The sequence below is a fragment of the Maylandia zebra genome, linkage group LG3, assembly GCF_041146795.1.
Source record: "Maylandia zebra isolate NMK-2024a linkage group LG3, Mzebra_GT3a, whole genome shotgun sequence".
Classification (NCBI taxonomy): Eukaryota; Metazoa; Chordata; class Actinopteri; order Cichliformes; family Cichlidae; genus Maylandia; species Maylandia zebra.
The window spans coordinates 51,278,904-51,298,243 of record NC_135169.1 but is presented as its reverse complement, the minus strand read 5'-3'; the positions used below and the strand labels follow the sequence as shown (position 1 = coordinate 51,298,243).

Sequence of the window (19,340 nt, the reverse complement as noted above, 5' to 3'; positions counted from 1 at the left end):
GGGCCAGGTTTGGTGAAGATGGCCTCGGCCAGAAGCACAGGGTCTGGTGTGATATGAGTGGCCTGAGCAAGAGCCACAGGCCCTGGTGTGGTGTAAGTGGCCTCAGCCAGAAGCCACAGGCCCTGGTGTGGTGTAGGTGGCCTCAGCCAGCAGCCACAGGCCCTTGTGTGGTGTAAGTGGCCTCAGCCAGCAGCCACAGGCCCTGGTGTGGTGTAAGTGGCCTCAGCCAGCAGCCACAGGCCCTGGTGTGGTGTAATTGGCCTCAATAGCAACTAAGGCCCTGGTGTGGTGTAAGTGGCCTGAGCAAGAGTCACAGACCCTGGTGTGGTGTAATTGGCCTCAATAGCAACTAAGGCCCTGGTGTTGTGTATGTGGCCTCAGCCAGCAGCCACAGGCCCTGGTGTGGTGTAAGTGGCCTCAGCCAGAGCCACAGGCCCTGATGTGGTGTAAGTGGCCCCAGCCGGTCACTCAGGCCCTGGTGTGGTGTAGGTGGCATCAGCTAGCAGCACAAGACATTGGAAAACAGCCAAAAGCAATGTCGTTAATGTGCCCTCATTAATGGGCAGCTGCTTTTGGTCTTTTAATACACCCCTTCTCTGGATCAAAAGTGGTTCAATGACATGAAAATGAAAGGCTTACAGCACCAGGTATTCCCAGGCAGTCTCCCATCCAAGTACTAACCAAGCCCAGCCCTGCTTAGCTTCCGAGATCAGACGAGGTCGGGCGTGCTCAGGGTGGTATGGCCGTAAGCTGCTGGCCCCAGCACAATGTCTCAATTTATGGATTCAACTGATTAGGTGGCAAGTACCTGAAGTTACGAAGACAATCCTTTAACCATACCTGCATGTTTGCATAATACCCTAACCCAAAGGCTCAGTTTAGCATTTATCTAACAGCACAGGCCCTGGATTGTTGAAGATGGCCTCAGGAACCAGCACAGGGCCTGGTGAGTTGTACATGGCCACAGCTAGCAGCACAGGGCCTGGTGTGATGTGAGTGGCCTGAGCCAGAAGCCACAGGCACTGGTGTGGTGTAAGTGGCCTCAGCCAGCAGCCACAGGCCCTGGTGTGGTGTAAGTGGCCTCAGCCAGCAGCCACAGGCCCTGGTGTGGTGTAAGTGGCCTCAGCCAGCAGCCACAGGCCCTGGTGTGGTGTAAGTGGCCTCAGCCAGCAGCCACAGGCCCTGATGTGGTGTAAGTGGCCCCAGCCGGTCACTCAGGCCCTGGTGTGGTGTAGGTGGCATCAGCTAGCAGCACAAGACATTGGAAAACAGCCAAAAGCAATGTCGTTAATGTGCCCTCATTAATGGGCAGCTGCTTTTGGTCTTTTAATACACCCCTTCTCTGGATCAAAAGCGGTTCAAAGACATGAAAATGAAAGGCTTACAGCACCAGGTATTCCAAGGAAGTCTCCCATCCAAGTACTAACCAAGCACAGCCCTGCTTAGCTTCCGAGATCAGACGTGGTCGGGCATGCTCAGGGTGGTATGGCCGTAAGCTGCTGGCCACAGCACAATGTCTCAATTTATGGATTCAAGTGATTAGGTGGCAAGTACCTGGAGTTACGAAGACAATCCTATAACCATACCTGCATGTTTGCATAATACCCTAACCCAAAGGCTCAGTTTAGCATTTATCCAACAGCACAGGCCCTGGATTGTTGAAGATGGCCTCAGGAACCAGAACAGGGCCTGGTGTGTTGTACATGGTCACAGCTAGCAGCACAGGGCCTGGTTTGGTGAAGATGGCCTCGGCCAGAAGCACAGGGCCTGGTGTGATATGAGTGGCCTGAGCAAGAGCCACAGGCCCTGGTGTGGAGTAAGTGGCCTGAGCAAGAGCCACAGGCCCTGGTGTGGTGTAAGTGGCCTGAGCAAGAGCCACAGGCCCTGGTGTGGTGTAATTGGCCTCAATAGCAACTAAGGCCCTGGTGTGGTGTAAGTGGCCTCAGAAGCAAATAAGGCCGTGGTGTGGTGTAAGTGGCCTCAGCCAGAGCCACAGGCCCTGGTGTGGTGTAAGTGGCCTCAATAGCAACTAAGGCCCTGGTGTGGTGTAAGTGGCCTCATCCAGCAGCCACAGGCCTTGGTGTGGTGTAAGTCGCCTCATCCAGCAGCCACAGGCCCTGGTGTGGTGTAAGTGGCCTGAGCAAGAGCCACAGACCCTGGTGTGGTGTAATTGGCCTCAATAGCAACTAATGCCCTGGTGTGGTGTAGGTGGCCTCAGCCAGCAGCCACAGGCCCTGGTGTGGTGTAAGTGGCCTCAGCCAGCAACCATAGGGCCTGATGTGGTGTAAGTGGCCCCAGCCGGTCACTCAGGCCCTGGTGTGGTGTAAGTGGCCTGAGCAAGAGCAACAGGCCCTGGTGTGGTGTAATTGGCCTCAATAGCAACTAAGGCCCTGGTGTGGTGTAAGTGGCCTCAGAAGCAAATAAGGCCGTGGTGTGGTGTATGTGGCCTCAGCCAGCAGCCACAGGCCCTTGGTGTGGTGTAAGTGGCCTCAGCCAGCAGCCACAGGCCCTGGTGTGGTGTGGGTGGCCTCAGCCAGCAGCCACAGGCCCTTGGTGTGGTGTAAGTCGCCTCATCCAGCAGCCACCGGCCCTGATGTGGTGTAAGTGGCCTCAGCCAGAGCCACAGGCCCTGGTGTGGTGTAAGTGGCCTCAGCCAGAGCCACAGGGTCTGGTGTGATATGAGTGGCCTGAGCAAGAGCCACTGGCCCTGGTGTGGTGTAAGTGGCCTCAGCCAGCAGCCACAGGCCCTGGTGTGGTGTGGGTGGCCTCAGCCAGCAGCCACAGGCCCTTGGTGTGGTGTAAGTCGCCTCATCCAGCAGCCACAGGCCCTGATGTGGTGTAAGTGGCCTCAGCCAGCAGCCACAGGCCCTGGTGTGGTGTAAGTGGCCTCAATAGCAACTAATGCCCTGGTGTGGTGTAAGTGGCCTCAGCCAGCAGCCACAGGCCCTGGTGTGGTGTAAGTGGCCTCAGCCAGCAGCCACAGGCCCTGGTGTGGTGTAAGTGGCCTGAGCAAGAGCCACAGGCCCTGGTGTGGTGTAAGTGGCCTCAGCCAGCAGCCACAGGCCCTGGTGTGGTGTAAGTGGCCTCAGCCAGTGCCACAGACCCTGGTGTGGTGTAATTGGCCTCAATAGCAACTAATGCCCTGGTGTGGTGTAAGTGGCCTCAGCCAGCAGCCACAGGCCCTGGTGTGGTGTAAGTGGCCTCAGCCAGCAGCCACAGGCCCTGATGTGGTGTAAGTGGCCCCAGCCGGTCACTCAGGCCCTGGTGTGGTGTAGGTGGCATCAGCTAGCAGCACAAGACATTGGAAAACAGCCAAAAGCAATGTCGTTAATGTGCCCTCATTAATGGGCAGCTGCTTTTGGTCTTTTAATACACCCCTTCTCTGGATAAAAAGCGGTTCAATGACATGAAAATGAAAGGCTTACAGCACCAGGTATTCCCAGGTAGTCTCCCATCCAAGTACTAACCAAGCCCAGCCCTGCTTAGCTTCCGAGATCAGACGAGGTCGGGCGTGCTCAGGGTGGTATGGCCGTAAGCTGCTGGCCCCAGCACAATGTCTCAATTTATGGATTCAACTGATTAGGTGGCAAGTACCTGAAGTTACGAAGACAATCCTTTAACCATACCTGCATGTTTGCATAATACCCTAACCCAAAGGCTCAGTTTAGCATTTATCTAACAGCACAGGCCCTGGATTGTTGAAGATGGCCTCAGGAACCAGCACAGGGCCTGGTGTGTTGTACATGGCCACAGCTAGCAGCACAGGGCCTGGTGTGATGTGAGTGGCCTGAGCCAGAAGCCACAGGCACTGGTGTGGTGTAAGTGACCTCAGCCAGCAGCCACAGGCCCTGGTGTGGTGTAAGTGGCCTCAGCCAGCAGCCACAGGCCCTGGTGTGGTGTAAGTGGCCTCAGCCAGCAGCCACAGGCCCTGGTGTGGTGTAAGTGGCCTCAGCCAGCAGCCACAGGCCCTGGTGTGGTGTAAGTGGCCTCAGCCAGCAGCCACAGGCCCTGGTGTGGTGTAAGTGGCCTCAGCCAGAGCCACAGGCCCTGGTGTAGTGTAAGTGGCCTCAGCCAGTGCCACAGGCCCTGGTGTGGTGTAAGTGGCCTGAGCAAGAGCCACAGACCCTGGTGTGGTGTAATTGGCCTCAATAGCAACTAATGCCCTGGTGTGGTGTAGGTGGCCTCAGCCAGCAGCCACAGGCCCTGGTGTGGTGTAAGTGGCCTCAGCCAGTGCCACAGGCCCTGGTGTGGTGTAAGGGGCCTCAATAGCAACTAATGCCCTGGTGTGGTGTAAGTGGCCTCAGCCAGCAGCCACAGGCACTGGTGTGGTGTAAGTGCCCTCAGCCAGCAGCCACAGGCCCTGGTGTGGTGTAAGTGGCCTCAGCCAGCAGCCACAGGCCCTGGTGTGGTGTAAGTGGCCTCAGCCAGCAGCACAGGCCCTGGTGTGGTGTAAGTGGCCTGAGCAAGAGCCACAGGCCCTGGTGTGGTGTAAGTGGCCTCAGCCAGAAGCCACAGGCACTGGTGTGGTGTAAGTGCCCTCAGCCAGCAGCCACAGGCCCTGGTGTGGTGTAAGTGACCTCAGCCAGCAGCCACAGGCCCTGGTGTGGTGTAAGTGGCCTCAGCCAGCAGCCACAGGCCCTGGTGTGGTGTAAGTGGCCTCAGCCAGTGCCACAGGCCCTGGTGTGGTGTAAGTGGCCTGAGCAAGAGTCACAGACCCTGGTGTGGTGTAATTGGCCTCAATAGCAACTAATGCCCTGGTGTGGTGTAGGTGGCCTCAGCCAGCAGCCACAGGCCCTGGTGCGGTGTAAGTGGCCTCAGCCAGTGCCACAGGCCCTGGTGTGGTGTAAGTGGCCTGAGCAAGAGCCACAGACCCTGGTGTGGTGTAATTGGCCTCAATAGCAACTAATGCCCTGGTGTGGTGTAAGTGGCCTCAGCCAGCAGCCACAGGCCCTGGTGTGGTGTAAGTGGCCTCAGCCAGCAGCCACAGGCCCTGATGTGGTGTAAGTGGCCCCAGCCGGTCACTCAGGCCCTGGTGTGGTGTAGGTGGCATCAGCTAGCAGCACAAGACATTGTAAAACAGCCAAAAGCAATGTCGTTAATGTGCCATCATTAATGGGCAGCTGCTTTTGGTCTTTTAATACACCCCTTCTCTGGATCAAAAGCGGTTCAATGACATGAAAATGAAAGGCTTACAGCACCAGGTATTCCCAGGTAGTCTCCCATCCAAGTACAAACCAAGCCCAACCCTGCTTAGCTTCCGAGATCAGACGAGGTCGGGCGTGCTCAGGGTGGTATGGCCGTAAGCTGCTGGCCCCAGCACAATGTCTCAATTTATGGATTCAACTGATTAGGTGGCAAGTACCTGAAGTTACGAAGACAATCCTTTAACCATACCTGCATGTTTGCATAATACCCTAACCCAAAGGCTCAGTTTAGCATTTATCTAACAGCACAGGCCATGGATTGTTGAAGATGGCCTCAGGAACCAGCACAGGGCCTGGTGTGTTGTACATGGCCACAGCTAGCAGCACAGGGCCTGGTTTGGTGAAGATGGCCTCGGCCAGAAGCGCAGGGCCTGGTGTGATGTGAGTGGCCTGAGCAAGAGCCACAGGCCCTGGTGTGGTGTAAGTGGCCTCAGCCAGAAGCCACAGGCACTGGTGTGGTGTAAGTGGCCTCAGCCAGCAGCCACAGGCCCTGGTGTGGTGTAAGTGGCCTCAGCCAGCAGCCACAGGCCCTGGTGTGGTGTAAGTGGCCTCAGCCAGCAGCCACAGGCCCTGGTGTGGTGTAAGTGGCCTCAGCCAGAGCCACAGGCCCTGGTGTGGTGTAAGTGGCCTCAGCCAGTGCCACAGGCCCTGGTGTGGTGTAAGTGGCCTGAGCAAGAGCCACAGACCCTGGTGTGGTGTAATTGGCCTCAATAGCAACTAAGGCCCTGGTGTGGTGTAGGTGGCCTCAGCCAGCAGCCACAGGCCCTGGTGTGGTGTAAGTGGCCTCAGCCAGCAGCCACAGGCCCTGGTGTGGTGTAAGTGGCTTGAGCAAGAGCCACAGACCCTGGTGTGGTGTAATTGGCCTCAATAGCAACTAAGGCCCTGGTGTGGTGTAGGTGGCCTCAGCCAGCAGCCACAGGCCCTGGTGTGGTGTAAGTGGCCTCAGCCAGCAGCCACAGGCCCTGGTGTGGTGTAAGTGGCCTCAGCCAGCAGCCACAGGCCCTGATGTGGTGTAAGTGGCCCCAGCCGGTCACTCAGGCCCTGGTGTTGTGTAGGTGGCATCAGCTAGCAGCACAAGACATTGGAAAACAGCCAAAAGCAATGTCGTTAATGTGCCCTCATTAATGGGCAGCTGCTTTTGGTCTTTTAATACACCCCTTCTCTGGATCAAAAGCGGTTCAATGACATGAAAATGAAAGGCTTACAGCACCAGGTATTCCCAGGCAGTCTCCCATCCAAGTACTAACCAAGCCCAGCCCTGCTTAGCTTCCGAGATCAGACGAGGTCGGGCGTGCTCAGGGTGGTATGGCCGTAAGCTGCTGGCCCCAGCACAATGTCTCAATTTATGGATTCAACTGATTAGGTGGCAAGTACCTGAAGTTACGAAGACAATCCTTTAACCATACCTGCATGTTTGCATAATACCCTAACCCAAAGGCTCAGTTTAGCATTTATCTAACAGCACAGGCCCTGGATTGTTGAAGATGGCCTCAGGAACCAGCACAGGGCCTGGTGTGTTGTACATGGCCACAGCTAGCAGCACAGGGCCTGGTTTGGTGAAGATGGCCTCGGCCAGAAGCGCAGGGCCTGGTGTGATGTGAGTGGCCTGAGCAAGAGCCACAGGCCCTGGTGTGGTGTAATTGGCCTCAGCCAGCAGCCACAGGCCCTGGTGTGGTGTAAGTGGCCTCAGCCAGCAGCCACAGGCCCTGGTGTGGTGTAAGTGGCCTCAGCCAGTGCCACAGGCCCTGGTGTGGTGTAAGTGGCCTGAGCAAGAGTCACAGACCCTGGTGTGGTGTAATTGGCCTCAATAGCAACTAAGGCCCTGGTGTGGTGTAAGTGGCCTCAGCCAGAAGCCACAGGCACTGGTGTGGTGTAAGTGGCCTCAGCCAGCAGCCACAGGCCCTGGTGTGGTGTAAGTGGCCTCAGCCAGCAGCCACAGGCCCTGGTGTGGTGTAAGTGGCCTCAGCCAGCAGCCACAGGCCCTGGTGTGGTGTAAGTGGCCTCAGCCAGCAGCCACAGGCCCTGGTGTGGTGTAATTGGCCTCAATAGCAACTAAGGCCCTGGTGTGGTGTAAGTGGCCTGAGCAAGAGCCACAGACCCTGGTGGGGTGTAATTGGCCTCAATAGCAACTAAGGATCTGGTGTGGTGTAAGTGGCCTCAGCCAGCAGCCACAGGCCCTGGTGTGGTGTAAGTGGCCTCAGCCAGCAGCCACAGGCCCTGATGTGGTGTAAGTGGCCCCAGCCGGTCACTCAGGCCCTGGTGTGGTGTAGGTGGCATCAGCTAGCAGCACAAGACATTGGAAAACAGCCAAAAGCAATGTCGTTAATGTGCCCTCATTAATGGGCAGCTGCTTGAGGTCTTTTAATACACCCCTTCTCTGGATCAAAAGCGGTTCAATGACATGAAAATGAAAGGCTTACAGCACAAGTTACGAAGACAATCCTATAACCATACCTGCATGTTTGCATAATACCCTAACCCAAAGGCTCAGTTTAGCATTTATCCAACAGCACAGGCCCTGGATTGTTGAAGATGGCCTCAGGAACCAGCACAGGGCCTGGTGTGTTGTACATGGCCACAGCTAGCAGCACAGGGCCTGGTTGGGTGAAGATGGCCTCAGCCAGAAGCGCAGGGCCTGGTGTGATGTGAGTGGCCTGAGCAAGAGCCACAGGCCCTGGTGTGGTGTAAGTGGCCTCAGCCAGCAGCCACAGGCCCTGGTGTGGTGTAAGTGGCCTCAGCCAGCAGCCACAGGCCCTGGTGTGGTGTAAGTGGCCTCAGCCAGCAGCCACAGGCCCTGGTGTGGTGTAAGTGGCCTCAGCCAGAGCCTCAGGCCCTGGTGTAGTGTAAGTGGCCTCAGCCAGTGCCACAGGCCCTGGTGTGGTGTAAGTGGCCTGAGCAAGAGCCACAGACCCTGGTGTGGTGTAATTGGCCTCAATAGCAACTAATGCCCTGGTGTGGTGTAGGTGGCCTCAGCCAGCAGCCACAGGCCCTGGTGTGGTGTAAGTGGCCTCAGCCAGTGCCACAGGCCCTGGTGTGGTGTAAGGGGCCTCAATAGCAACTAATGCCCTGGTGTGGTGTAAGTGGCCTCAGCCAGCAGCCACAGGCACTGGTGTGGTGTAAGTGGCCTCAGCCAGCAGCACAAGGCCCTGGTGTGGTGTAAGTGGCCTCAGCCAGTGCCACAGGCACTGGTGTGGTGTAAGTGGCCTGAGCAAGAGTCACAGACCCTGGTGTGGTGTAATTGGCCTCAATAGCAACTAATGCCCTGGTGTGGTGTAGGTGGCCTCAGCCAGCAGCCACAGGCCCTGGTGTGGTGTAAGTGGCCTCAGCCAGTGCCACAGGCCCTGGTGTGGTGTAAGTGGCCTGAGCAAGAGCCACAGACCCTGGTGTGGTGTAATTGGCCTCAATAGCAACTAATGCCCTGGTGTGGTGTAAGTGGCCTCAGCCAGCAGCCACAGGCCCTGATGTGGTGTAAGTGGCCCCAGCCGGTCACTCAGGCCCTGGTGTTGTGTAGGTGGCATCAGCTAGCAGCACAAGACATTGGAAAACAGCCAAAAGCAATGTCGTTAATGTGCCCTCATTAATGGGCAGCTGCTTTTGGTCTTTTAATACACCCCTTCTCTGGATCAAAAGCGGTTCAATGACATGAAAATGAAAGGCTTACAGCACCAGGTATTCCCAGGCAGTCTCCCATCCAAGTACTAACCAAGCCCAGCCCTGCTTAGCTTCCGAGATCAGACGAGGTCGGGCGTGCTCAGGGTGGTATGGCCGTAAGCTGCTGACCCCAGCACAATGTCTCAATTTATGGATTCAACTGATTAGGTGGCAAGTACCTGAAGTTACGAAGACAATCCTTTAACCATACCTGCATGTTTGCATAATACCCTAACCCAAAGGCTCAGTTTAGCATTTATCTAACAGCACAGGCCCTGGATTGTTGAAGATGGCCTCAGGAACCAGCACAGGGCCTGGTGTGTTGTACATGGCCACAGCTAGCAGCACAGGGCCTGGTTTGGTGAAGATGGCCTCGGCCAGAAGCGCAGGGCCTGGTGTGATGTGAGTGGCCTGAGCAAGAGCCACAGGCCCTGGTGTGGTGTAATTGGCCTCAGCCAGCAGCCACAGGCCCTGGTGTGGTGTAAGTGGCCTCAGCCAGCAGCCACAGGCCCTGGTGTGGTGTAAGTGGCCTCAGCCAGTGCCACAGGCCCTGGTGTGGTGTAAGTGGCCTGAGCAAGAGTCACAGACCCTGGTGTGGTGTAATTGGCCTCAATAGCAACTAAGGCCCTGGTGTGGTGTAAGTGGCCTCAGCCAGAAGCCACAGGCACTGGTGTGGTGTAAGTGGCCTCAGCCAGCAGCCACAGGCCCTGGTGTGGTGTAAGTGGCCTCAGCCAGCAGCCACAGGCCCTGGTGTGGTGTAAGTGGCCTCAGCCAGAGCCACAGGCCCTGGTGTGGTGTAAGTGGCCTCAGCCAGTGCCACAGGCCCTGGTGTGGTGTAAGTGGCCTGAGCAAGAGCCACAGACCCTGGTGTGGTGTAATTGGCCTCAATAGCAACTAATGCCCTGGTGTGGTGTAGGTGGCCTCAGCCAGCAGCCACAGGCCCTGGTGTGGTGTAAGTGGCCTCAATAGCAACTAATGCCCTGGTGTGGTGTAAGTGGCCTCAGCCAGCAGCCACAGGCCCTGGTGTGGTGTAAGTGGCCTGAGCAAGAGCCACAGACCCTGGTGTGGTGTAATTGGCCTCAATAGCAACTAAGGCCCTGGTGTGGTGTAGGTGGCCTCAGCCAGCAGCCACAGGCCCTGGTGTGGTGTAAGTGGCCTCAGCCAGCAGCCACAGGCCCTGGTGTGGTGTAAGTGGCCTCAGCCAGCAGCCACAGGCCCTGATGTGGTGTAAGTGGCCCCAGCCGGTCACTCAGGCCCTGGTGTGGTGTAGGTGGCATCAGCTAGCAGCACAAGACATTGGAAAACAGCCAAAAGCAATGTCGTTAATGTGCCCTCATTAATGGGCAGCTGCTTTTGGTCTTTTAATACACCCCTTCTCTGGATCAAAAGCGGTTCAATGACATGAAAATGAAAGGCTTACAGCACCAGGTATTCCCAGGCAGTCTCCCATCCAAGTACTAACCAAGCCCAGCCCTGCTTAGCTTCCGAGATCAGACGAGGTCGGGCGTGCTCAGGGTGGTATGGCCGTAAGCTGCTGGCCCCAGCACAATGTCTCAATTTATGGATTCAACTGATTAGGTGGCAAGTACCTGAAGTTACGAAGACAATCCTTTAACCATACCTGCATGTTTGCATAATACCCTAACCCAAAGGCTCAGTTTAGCATTTATCTAACAGCACAGGCCCTGGATTGTTGAAGATGGCCTCAGGAACCAGCACAGGGCCTGGTGTGTTGTACATGGCCACAGCAAGCAGCACAGGGCCAGGTTTGGTGAAGATGGCCTCGGCCAGAAGCACAGGGTCTGGTGTGATATGAGTGGCCTGAGCAAGAGCCACAGGCCCTGGTGTGGTGTAAGTGGCCTCAGCCAGCAGCCACAGGCCCTGGTGTGGTGTGGGTGGCCTCAGCCAGCAGCCACAGGCCCTTGTGTGGTGTAAGTGGCCTCAGCCAGCAGCCACAGGCCCTGGTGTGGTGTAAGTGGCCTCAGCCAGTGCCACAGGCCCTGGTGTGGTGTAAGTGGCCTCAGCCAGCAGCCACAGGCCCTGGTGTGGTGTAATTGGCCTCAATAGCAACTAAGGCCCTGGTGTTGTGTATGTGGCCTCAGCCAGCAGCCACAGGCCCTGGTGTGGTGTAAGTGGCCTCAATAGCAACTAATGCCCTGGTGTGGTGTAAGTGGCCTCAGCCAGCAGCCACAGGCACTGGTGTGGTGTAAGTGCCCTCAGCCAGCAGCCACAGGCCCTGGTGTGGTGTAAGTGGCCTCAGCCAGAGCCACAGGCCCTGGTGTGGTGTAAGTGGCCTCAGCCAGAAGCCACAGGCACTGGTGTGGTGTAAGTGCCCTCAGCCAGCAGCCACAGGCCCTGGTGTGGTGTAAGTGGCCTCAGCCAGCAGCCACAGGCCCTGGTGTGGTGTAAGTGGCCTCAGCCAGTGCCACAGGCCCTGGTGTGGTGTAAGTGGCCTGAGCAAGAGCCACAGACCCTGGTGTGGTGTAATTGGCCTCAATAGCAACTAATGCCCTGGTGTGGTGTAAGTGGCCTCAGCCAGCAGCCACAGGCCCTGGTGTGGTGTAAGTGGCCTCAGCCAGCAGCCACAGGCCCTGATGTGGTGTAAGTGGCCCCAGCCGGTCACTCAGGCCCTGGTGTGGTGTAAGTGGCCTCAGAAGCAAATAAGGCCGTGGTGTGGTGTAAGTGGCCTCAGCCAGAGCCACAGGCCCTGGTGTGGTGTAAGTGGCCTCAATAGCAACTAAGGCCCTGGTGTGGTGTAAGTGGCCTCATCCAGCAGCCACAGGCCTTGGTGTGGTGTAAGTCGCCTCATCCAGCAGCCACAGGCCCTGGTGTGGTGTAAGTGGCCTCAATAGCAAGTAAGGCCCTGGTGTGGTGTAGGTGGCCTCAGCCAGCAGCCACAGGCCCTGGTGTGGTGTAAGTGGCCTCAGCCAGCAACCACAGGCCCTGATGTGGTGTAAGTGGCCCCAGCCGGTCACTCAGGCCCTGGTGTGGTGTAAGTGGCATCAGCTAGCAGCACAAGACATTGGAAAACAGCCAAAAGCAATGTCGTTAATGTGCCCTCATTAATGGGCAGCTGCTTTTGGTCTTTTAATACACCCCTTCTCTGGATCAAAAGCGGTTCAATGACATGAAAATGAAAGGCTTACAGCACCAGGTATTCCAAGGAAGTCTCCCATCCAAGTACTAACCAAGCCCAGCCCTGCTTAGCTTCCGAGATCAGACGAGGTCGGGCGTGCTCAGGGTGGTATGGCCGTAAGCTGCTGGCCCCAGCACAATGTCTCAATTTATGGATTCAACTGATTAGGTGGCAAGTACCTGAAGTTACGAAGACAATCCTATAACCATACCTGCATGTTTGCATAATACCCTAACCCAAAGGCTCAGTTTAGCATTTATCCAACAGCACAGGCCCTGGATTGTTGAAGATGGCCTCAGGAACCAGAACAGGGCCTGGTGTGTTGTACATGGCCACAGCTAGCAGCACAGGGCCTGGTTTGGTGAAGATGGCCTCGGCCAGAAGCACAGGGCCTGGTGTGATATGAGTGGCCTGAGCAAGAGCCACAGGCCCTGGTGTGGAGTAAGTGGCCTGAGCAAGAGCCACAGGCCCTGGTGTGGTGTAAGTGGCCTGAGCAAGAGCAACAGGCCCTGGTGTGGTGTAATTGGCCTCAATAGCAACTAAGGCCCTGGTGTGGTGTATGTGGCCTCAGCCAGCAGCCACAGGCCCTGGTGTGGTGTAAGTGGCCTCAGAAGCAAATAAGGCCGTGGTGTTGTGTATGTGGCCTCAGCCAGCAGCCACAGGCCCTTGGTGTGGTGTAAGTGGCCTCAGCCAGCAGCCACAGGCCCTGGTGTGGTGTGGGTGGCCTCAGCCAGCAGCCACAGGCCCTTGGTGTGGTGTAAGTCGCCTCATCCAGCAGCCACAGGCCCTGATGTGGTGTAAGTGGCCTCAGCCAGAGCCACAGGCCCTGGTGTGGTGTAAGTGGCCTCAGCCAGAGCCACAGGGTCTGGTGTGATATGAGTGGCCTGAGCAAGAGCCACAGGCCCTGGTGTGGTGTAAGTGGCCTCAGCCAGCAGCCACAGGCCCTGGTGTGGTGTGGGTGGCCTCAGCCAGCAGCCACAGGCCCTTGGTGTGGTGTAAGTCGCCTCATCCAGCAGCCACAGGCCCTGATGTGGTGTAAGTGGCCTGAGCAAGAGCCACAGGCCCTGGTGTGGTGTAAGTGGCCTCAGCCAGAAGCCACAGGCACTGGTGTGGTGTAAGTGCCCTCAGCCAGCAGCCACAGGCCCTGGTGTGGTGTAAGTGACCTCAGCCAGCAGCCACAGGCCCTGGTGTGGTGTAAGTGACCTCACCCAGCAGCCACAGGCCCTGGTGTGGTGTAAGTGGCCTCAGCCAGTGCCACAGGCCCTGGTGTGGTGTAAGTGGCCTGAGCAAGAGTCACAGACCCTGGTGTGGTGTAATTGGCCTCAATAGCAACTAATGCCCTGGTGTGGTGTAGGTGGCCTCAGCCAGCAGCCACAGGCCCTGGTGTGGTGTAAGTGGCCTCAGCCAGTGCCACAGGCCCTGGTGTGGTGTAAGTGGCCTGAGCAAGAGCCACAGACCCTGGTGTGGTGTAATTGGCCTCAATAGCAACTAATGCCCTGGTGTGGTGTAAGTGGCCTCAGCCAGCAGCCACAGGCCCTGGTGTGGTGTAAGTGGCCTCAGCCAGCAGCCACAGGCCCTGATGTGGTGTAAGTGGCCCCAGCCGGTCACTCAGGCCCTGGTGTGGTGTCGGTGGCATCAGCTAGCAGCACAAGACATTGGAAAACAGCCAAAAGCAATGTCGTTAATGTGCCCTCATTAATGGGCAGCTGCTTTTGGTCTTTTAATACACCCCTTCTCTGGATCAAAAGCGGTTCAATGACATGAAAATGAAAGGCTTACAGCACCAGGTATTCCCAGGTAGTTTCCCATCCAAGTACTAACCAAGCCCAGCCCTGCTTAGCTTCCGAGATCAGACGAGGTCGGGCGTGCTCAGGGTGGTATGGCCGTAAGCTGCTGGCCCCAGCACAATGTCTCAATTTATGGATTCAACTGATTAGGTGGCAAGTACCTGAAGTTACGAAGACAATCCTTTAACCATACCTGCATGTTTGCATAATACCCTAACCCAAAGGCTCAGTTTAGCATTTATCTAACAGCACAGGCCATGGATTGTTGAAGATGGCCTCAGGAACCAGCACAGGGCCTGGTGTGTTGTACATGGCCACAGCTAGCAGCACAGGGCCTGGTTTGGTGAAGATGGCCTCGGCCAGAAGCGCAGGGCCTGGTGTGATGTGAGTGGCCTGAGCAAGAGCCACAGGCCCTGGTGTGGTGTAAGTGGCCTCAGCCAGAAGCCACAGGCACTGGTGTGGTGTAAGTGGCCTCAGCCAGCAGCCACAGGCCCTGGTGTGGTGTAAGTGGCCTCAGCCAGCAGCCACAGGCCCTGGTGTGGTGTAAGTGGCCTCAGCCAGCAGCCACAGGCCCTGGTGTGGTGTAAGTGGCCTCAGCCAGAAGCCACAGGCACTGGTGTGGTGTAAGTGGCCTCAGCCAGCAGCCACAGGCCCTGGTGTGGTGTAAGTGGCCTCAGCCAGCAGCCACAGGCCCTGGTGTGGTGTAAGTGGCCTCAGCCAGAGCCACAGGCCCTGGTGTGGTGTAAGTGGCCTCAGCCAGCAGCCACAGGCCCTGGTGTGGTGTAAGTGGCCTCAGCCAGAGCCACAGGCCCTGGTGTGGTGTAAGTGGCCTCAGCCAGAGCCACAGGCCCTGGTGTGGTGTAAGTGGCCTGAGCAAGAGCCAAAGACCCTGGTGTGGTGTAATTGGCCTCAATAGCAACTTATGCCCTGGTGTGGTGTAAGTGGCCTCAGCCAGCAGCCACAGGCCCTGGTGTGGTGTAAGTGGCCTCAATAGCAACTAATGCCCTGGTGTGGTGTAAGTGGCCTCAGCCAGCAGCCACAGGCCCTGGTGTGGTGTAAGTGGCCTGAGCAAGAGCCACAGGCCCTGGTGTGGTGTAAGTGGCCTCAGCCAGAAGCCACAGGCACTGGTGTGGTGTAAGGGGCCTCAATAGCAACTAATGCCCTGGTGTGGTGTAAGTGACCTCAGCCAGCAGCCACAGGCCCTGGTGTGGTGTAAGTGGCCTCAGCCAGCAGCCACAGGCCCTGGTGTGGTGTAAGTGGCCTCAGCCAGTGCCACAGACCCTGGTGTGGTGTAATTGGCCTCAATAGCAACTAATGCCCTGGTGTGGTGTAAGTGGCCTCAGCCAGCAGCCACAGGCCCTGGTGTGGTGTAAGTGGCCTCAGCCAGTGCCACAGGCCCTGGTGTGGTGTAAGTGGCCTCAATAGCAACTAATGCCCTGGTGTGGTGTAAGTGGCCTCAGCCAGCAGCCACAGGCACTGGTGTGGTGTAAGTGGCCTCAGCCAGCAGCCACAGGCCCTGGTGTGGTGTAAGTGGCCTCAGCCAGAGCCACAGGCCCTGGTGTGGTGTAAGTGGCCTCAGCCAGTGCCACAGGCCCTGGTGTGGTGTAAGTGGCCTGAGCAAGAGCCACAGACCCTGGTGTGGTGTAAGTGGCCTCAATAGCAACTAATTCCCTGGTGTGGTGTAGGTGGCCTCAGCCAGCAGCCACAGGCCCTGGTGTGGTGTAAGTGGCCTCAATAGCAACTAATTCCCTGGTGTGGTGTAAGTGGCCTGAGCAAGAGCCACAGGCACTGGTGTGGTGTAAGTGGCCTCAGCCAGCAGCCACAGGCCCTGGTGTGGTGTACGTGGCCTCAGCCAGCAGCCACAGGCCCTGATGTGGTGTAAGTGGCCCCAGCCGGTCACTCAGGCCCTGGTGTGGTGTAGGTGGCATCAGCTAGCAGCACAAGACATTGGAAAACAGCCAAAAGCAATGTCGTTAATGTGCCCTCATTAATGGGCAGCTGCTTTTGGTCTTTTAATACACCCCTTCTCTGGATCAAAAGCGGTTCAAAGACATGAAAATGAAAGGCTTACAGCACCAGGTATTCCAAGGAAGTCTCCCATCCAAGTACTAACCAAGCACAGCCCTGCTTAGCTTCCGAGATCAGACGTGGTCGGGCATGCTCAGGGTGGTATGGCCGTAAGCTGCTGGCCACAGCACAATGTCTCAATTTATGGATTCAAGTGATTAGGTGGCAAGTACCTGGAGTTACGAAGACAATCCTATAACCATACCTGCATGTTTGCATAATACCCTAACCCAAAGGCTCAGTTTAGCATTTATCCAACAGCACAGGCCCTGGATTGTTGAAGATGGCCTCAGGAACCAGAACAGGGCCTGGTGTGTTGTACATGGTCACAGCTAGCAGCACAGGGCCTGGTTTGGTGAAGATGGCCTCGGCCAGAAGCACAGGGCCTGGTGTGATATGAGTGGCCTGAGCAAGAGCCACAGGCCCTGGTGTGGAGTAAGTGGCCTGAGCAAGAGCCACAGGCCCTGGTGTGGTGTAAGTGGCCTGAGCAAGAGCCACAGGCCCTGGTGTGGTGTAATTGGCCTCAATAGCAACTAAGGCCCTGGTGTGGTGTAAGTGGCCTCAGAAGCAAATAAGGCCGTGGTGTGGTGTAAGTGGCCTCAGCCAGAGCCACAGGCCCTGGTGTGGTGTAAGTGGCCTCAATAGCAACTAAGGCCCTGGTGTGGTGTAAGTGGCCTCATCCAGCAGCCACAGGCCTTGGTGTGGTGTAAGTCGCCTCATCCAGCAGCCACAGGCCCTGGTGTGGTGTAAGTGGCCTGAGCAAGAGCCACAGACCCTGGTGTGGTGTAATTGGCCTCAATAGCAACTAATGCCCTGGTGTGGTGTAGGTGGCCTCAGCCAGCAGCCACAGGCCCTGGTGTGGTGTAAGTGGCCTCAGCCAGCAACCATAGGGCCTGATGTGGTGTAAGTGGCCCCAGCCGGTCACTCAGGCCCTGGTGTGGTGTAAGTGGCCTGAGCAAGAGCAACAGGCCCTGGTGTGGTGTAATTGGCCTCAATAGCAACTAAGGCCCTGGTGTGGTGTAAGTGGCCTCAGAAGCAAATAAGGCCGTGGTGTGGTGTATGTGGCCTCAGCCAGCAGCCACAGGCCCTTGGTGTGGTGTAAGTGGCCTCAGCCAGCAGCCACAGGCCCTGGTGTGGTGTGGGTGGCCTCAGCCAGCAGCCACAGGCCCTTGGTGTGGTGTAAGTCGCCTCATCCAGCAGCCACCGGCCCTGATGTGGTGTAAGTGGCCTCAGCCAGAGCCACAGGCCCTGGTGTTGTGTAAGTGGCCTCAGCCAGAGCCACAGGGTCTGGTGTGATATGAGTGGCCTGAGCAAGAGCCACTGGCCCTGGTGTGGTGTAAGTGGCCTCAGCCAGCAGCCACAGGCCCTGGTGTGGTGTGGGTGGCCTCAGCCAGCAGCCACAGGCCCTTGGTGTGGTGTAAGTCGCCTCATCCAGCAGCCACAGGCCCTGATGTGGTGTAAGTGGCCTCAGCCAGCAGCCACAGGCCCTGGTGTGGTGTAAGTGGCCTCAATAGCAACTAATGCCCTGGTGTGGTGTAAGTGGCCTCAGCCAGCAGCCACAGGCCCTGGTGTGGTGTAAGTGGCCTCAGCCAGCAGCCACAGGCCCTGGTGTGGTGTAAGTGGCCTGAGCAAGAGCCACAGGCCCTGGTGTGGTGTAAGTGGCCTCAGCCAGCAGCCACAGGCCCTGGTGTGGTGTAAGTGGCCTCAGCCAGTGCCACAGACCCTGGTGTGGTGTAATTGGCCTCAATAGCAACTAATGCCCTGGTGTGGTGTAAGTGGCCTCAGCCAGCAGCCACAGGCCCTGGTGTGGTGTAAGTGGCCTCAGCCAGCAGCCACAGGCCCTGATGTGGTGTAAGTGGCCCCAGCCGGTCACTCAGGCCCTGGTGTGGTGTAGGTGGCATCAGCTAGCAGCACAAGACATTGGAAAACAGCCAAAAGCAATGTCGTTAATGTGCCCTCATTAATGGGCAGCTGCTTTTGGTCTTTTAATACACCCCTTCTCTGGATAAAAAGCGGTTCAATGACATGAAAATGAAAGGCTTACAGCACCAGGTATTCCCAGGTAGTCTCCCATCCAAGTACTAACCAAGCCCAGCCCTGCTTAGCTTCCGAGATCAGACGAGGTCGGGCGTGCTCAGGGTGGTATGGCCGTAAGCTGCTGGCCCCAGCACAATGTCTCAATTTATGGATTCAACTGATTAGGTGGCAAGTACCTGAAGTTACGAAGACAATCCTTTAACCATACCTGCATGTTTGCATAATACCCTAACCCAAAGGCTCAGTTTAGCATTTATCTAACAGCACAGGCCCTGGATTGTTGAAGATGGCCTCAGGAACCAGCACAGGGCCTGGTGTGTTGTACATGGCCACAGCTAGCAGCACAGGGCCTGGTGTGATGTGAGTGGCCTGAGCCAGAAGCCACAGGCACTGGTGTGGTGTAAGTGACCTCAGCCAGCAGCCACAGGCCCTGGTGTGGTGTAAGTGGCCTCAGCCAGCAGCCACAGGCCCTGGTGTGGTGTAAGTGGCCTCAGCCAGCAGCCACAGGCCCTGGTGTGGTGTAAGTGGCCTCAGCCAGCAGCCACAGGCCCTGGTGTGGTGTAAGTGGCCTCAGCCAGCAGCCACAGGCCCTGGTGTGGTGTAAGTGGCCTCAGCCAGAGCCACAGGCCCTGGTGTAGTGTAAGTGGCCTCAGCCAGTGCCACAGGCCCTGGTGTGGTGTAAGTGGCCTGAGCAAGAGCCACAGACCCTGGTGTGGTGTAATTGGCCTCAATAGCAACTAATGCCCTGGTGTGGTGTAGGTGGCCTCAGCCAGCAGCCACAGGCCCTGGTGTGGTGTAAGTGGCCTCAGCCAGTGCCACAGGCCCTGGTGTGGTGTAAGGGGCCTCAATAGCAACTAATGCCCTGGTGTGGTGTAAGTGGCCTCAGCCAGCAGCCACAGGCACTGGTGTGGTGTAAGTGCCCTCAGCCAGCAGCCACAGGCCCTGGTGTGGTGTAAGTGGCCTCAGCCAGCAGCCACAGGCCCTGGTGTGGTGTAAGTGGCCTCAGCCAGCAGCACAGGCCCTGGTGTGGTGTAAGTGGCCTGAGCAAGAGCCACAGGCCCTGGTGTGGTGTAAGTGGCCTCAGCCAGAAGCCACAGGCACTGGTGTGGTGTAAGTGCCCTCAGCCAGCAGCCACAGGCCCTGGTGTGGTGTAAGTGACCTCAGCCAGCAGCCACAGGCCCTGGTGTGGTGTAAGTGGCCTCAGCCAGCAGCCACAGGCCCTGGTGTGGTGTAAGTGGCCTCAGCCAGTGCCACAGGCCCTGGTGTGGTGTAAGTGGCCTGAGCAAGAGTCACAGACCCTGGTGTGGTGTAATTGGCCTCAATAGCAACTAATGCCCTGGTGTGGTGTAGGTGGCCTCAGCCAGCAGCCACAGGCCCTGGTGCGGTGTAAGTGGCCTCAGCCAGTGCCACAGGCCCTGGTGTGGTGTAAGTGGCCTGAGCAAGAGCCACAGACCCTGG

General features: G+C 57.3%; 9 non-coding genes and 2 pseudogenes across 9 annotated transcripts; all 11 read right to left on the bottom strand.

Annotated features, from left to right (window-relative positions):
• Positions 1 to 632: 632 nt before the first annotated feature.
• Positions 633 to 751, bottom strand: LOC143417638 (5S ribosomal RNA). The gene has a single exon (XR_013097784.1). It is a non-coding gene; the product is annotated as a 5S ribosomal RNA (ribosomal RNA).
• A 627-nt stretch (positions 752 to 1,378) lies between these two features.
• Positions 1,379 to 1,497, bottom strand: LOC143417541 (5S ribosomal RNA; annotated as a pseudogene).
• Positions 1,498 to 3,418: 1,921 nt separating this feature from the next.
• LOC143417978 (5S ribosomal RNA) lies at positions 3,419 to 3,537 on the bottom strand. The gene has a single exon (XR_013098126.1). It is a non-coding gene; the product is annotated as a 5S ribosomal RNA (ribosomal RNA).
• Positions 3,538 to 5,186: 1,649 nt separating this feature from the next.
• LOC143417877 (5S ribosomal RNA) lies at positions 5,187 to 5,305 on the bottom strand. Its single transcript, XR_013098025.1, has one exon. It is a non-coding gene; the product is annotated as a 5S ribosomal RNA (ribosomal RNA).
• Positions 5,306 to 6,402: 1,097 nt separating this feature from the next.
• LOC143417637 (5S ribosomal RNA) lies at positions 6,403 to 6,521 on the bottom strand. The gene has a single exon (XR_013097783.1). It is a non-coding gene; the product is annotated as a 5S ribosomal RNA (ribosomal RNA).
• Positions 6,522 to 8,858: 2,337 nt separating this feature from the next.
• Positions 8,859 to 8,977, bottom strand: LOC143417636 (5S ribosomal RNA). The gene has a single exon (XR_013097782.1). It is a non-coding gene; the product is annotated as a 5S ribosomal RNA (ribosomal RNA).
• A 1,291-nt stretch (positions 8,978 to 10,268) lies between these two features.
• On the bottom strand, positions 10,269 to 10,387 carry LOC143417635 (5S ribosomal RNA). The gene has a single exon (XR_013097781.1). It is a non-coding gene; the product is annotated as a 5S ribosomal RNA (ribosomal RNA).
• A 1,607-nt stretch (positions 10,388 to 11,994) lies between these two features.
• On the bottom strand, positions 11,995 to 12,113 carry LOC143417958 (5S ribosomal RNA). Its single transcript, XR_013098106.1, has one exon. It is a non-coding gene; the product is annotated as a 5S ribosomal RNA (ribosomal RNA).
• Positions 12,114 to 13,763: 1,650 nt separating this feature from the next.
• On the bottom strand, positions 13,764 to 13,882 carry LOC143417896 (5S ribosomal RNA). Its single transcript, XR_013098044.1, has one exon. It is a non-coding gene; the product is annotated as a 5S ribosomal RNA (ribosomal RNA).
• A 1,960-nt stretch (positions 13,883 to 15,842) lies between these two features.
• On the bottom strand, positions 15,843 to 15,961 carry LOC143417540 (5S ribosomal RNA; annotated as a pseudogene).
• Positions 15,962 to 17,882: 1,921 nt separating this feature from the next.
• Positions 17,883 to 18,001, bottom strand: LOC143417967 (5S ribosomal RNA). Its single transcript, XR_013098115.1, has one exon. It is a non-coding gene; the product is annotated as a 5S ribosomal RNA (ribosomal RNA).
• Positions 18,002 to 19,340: the final 1,339 nt, after the last annotated feature.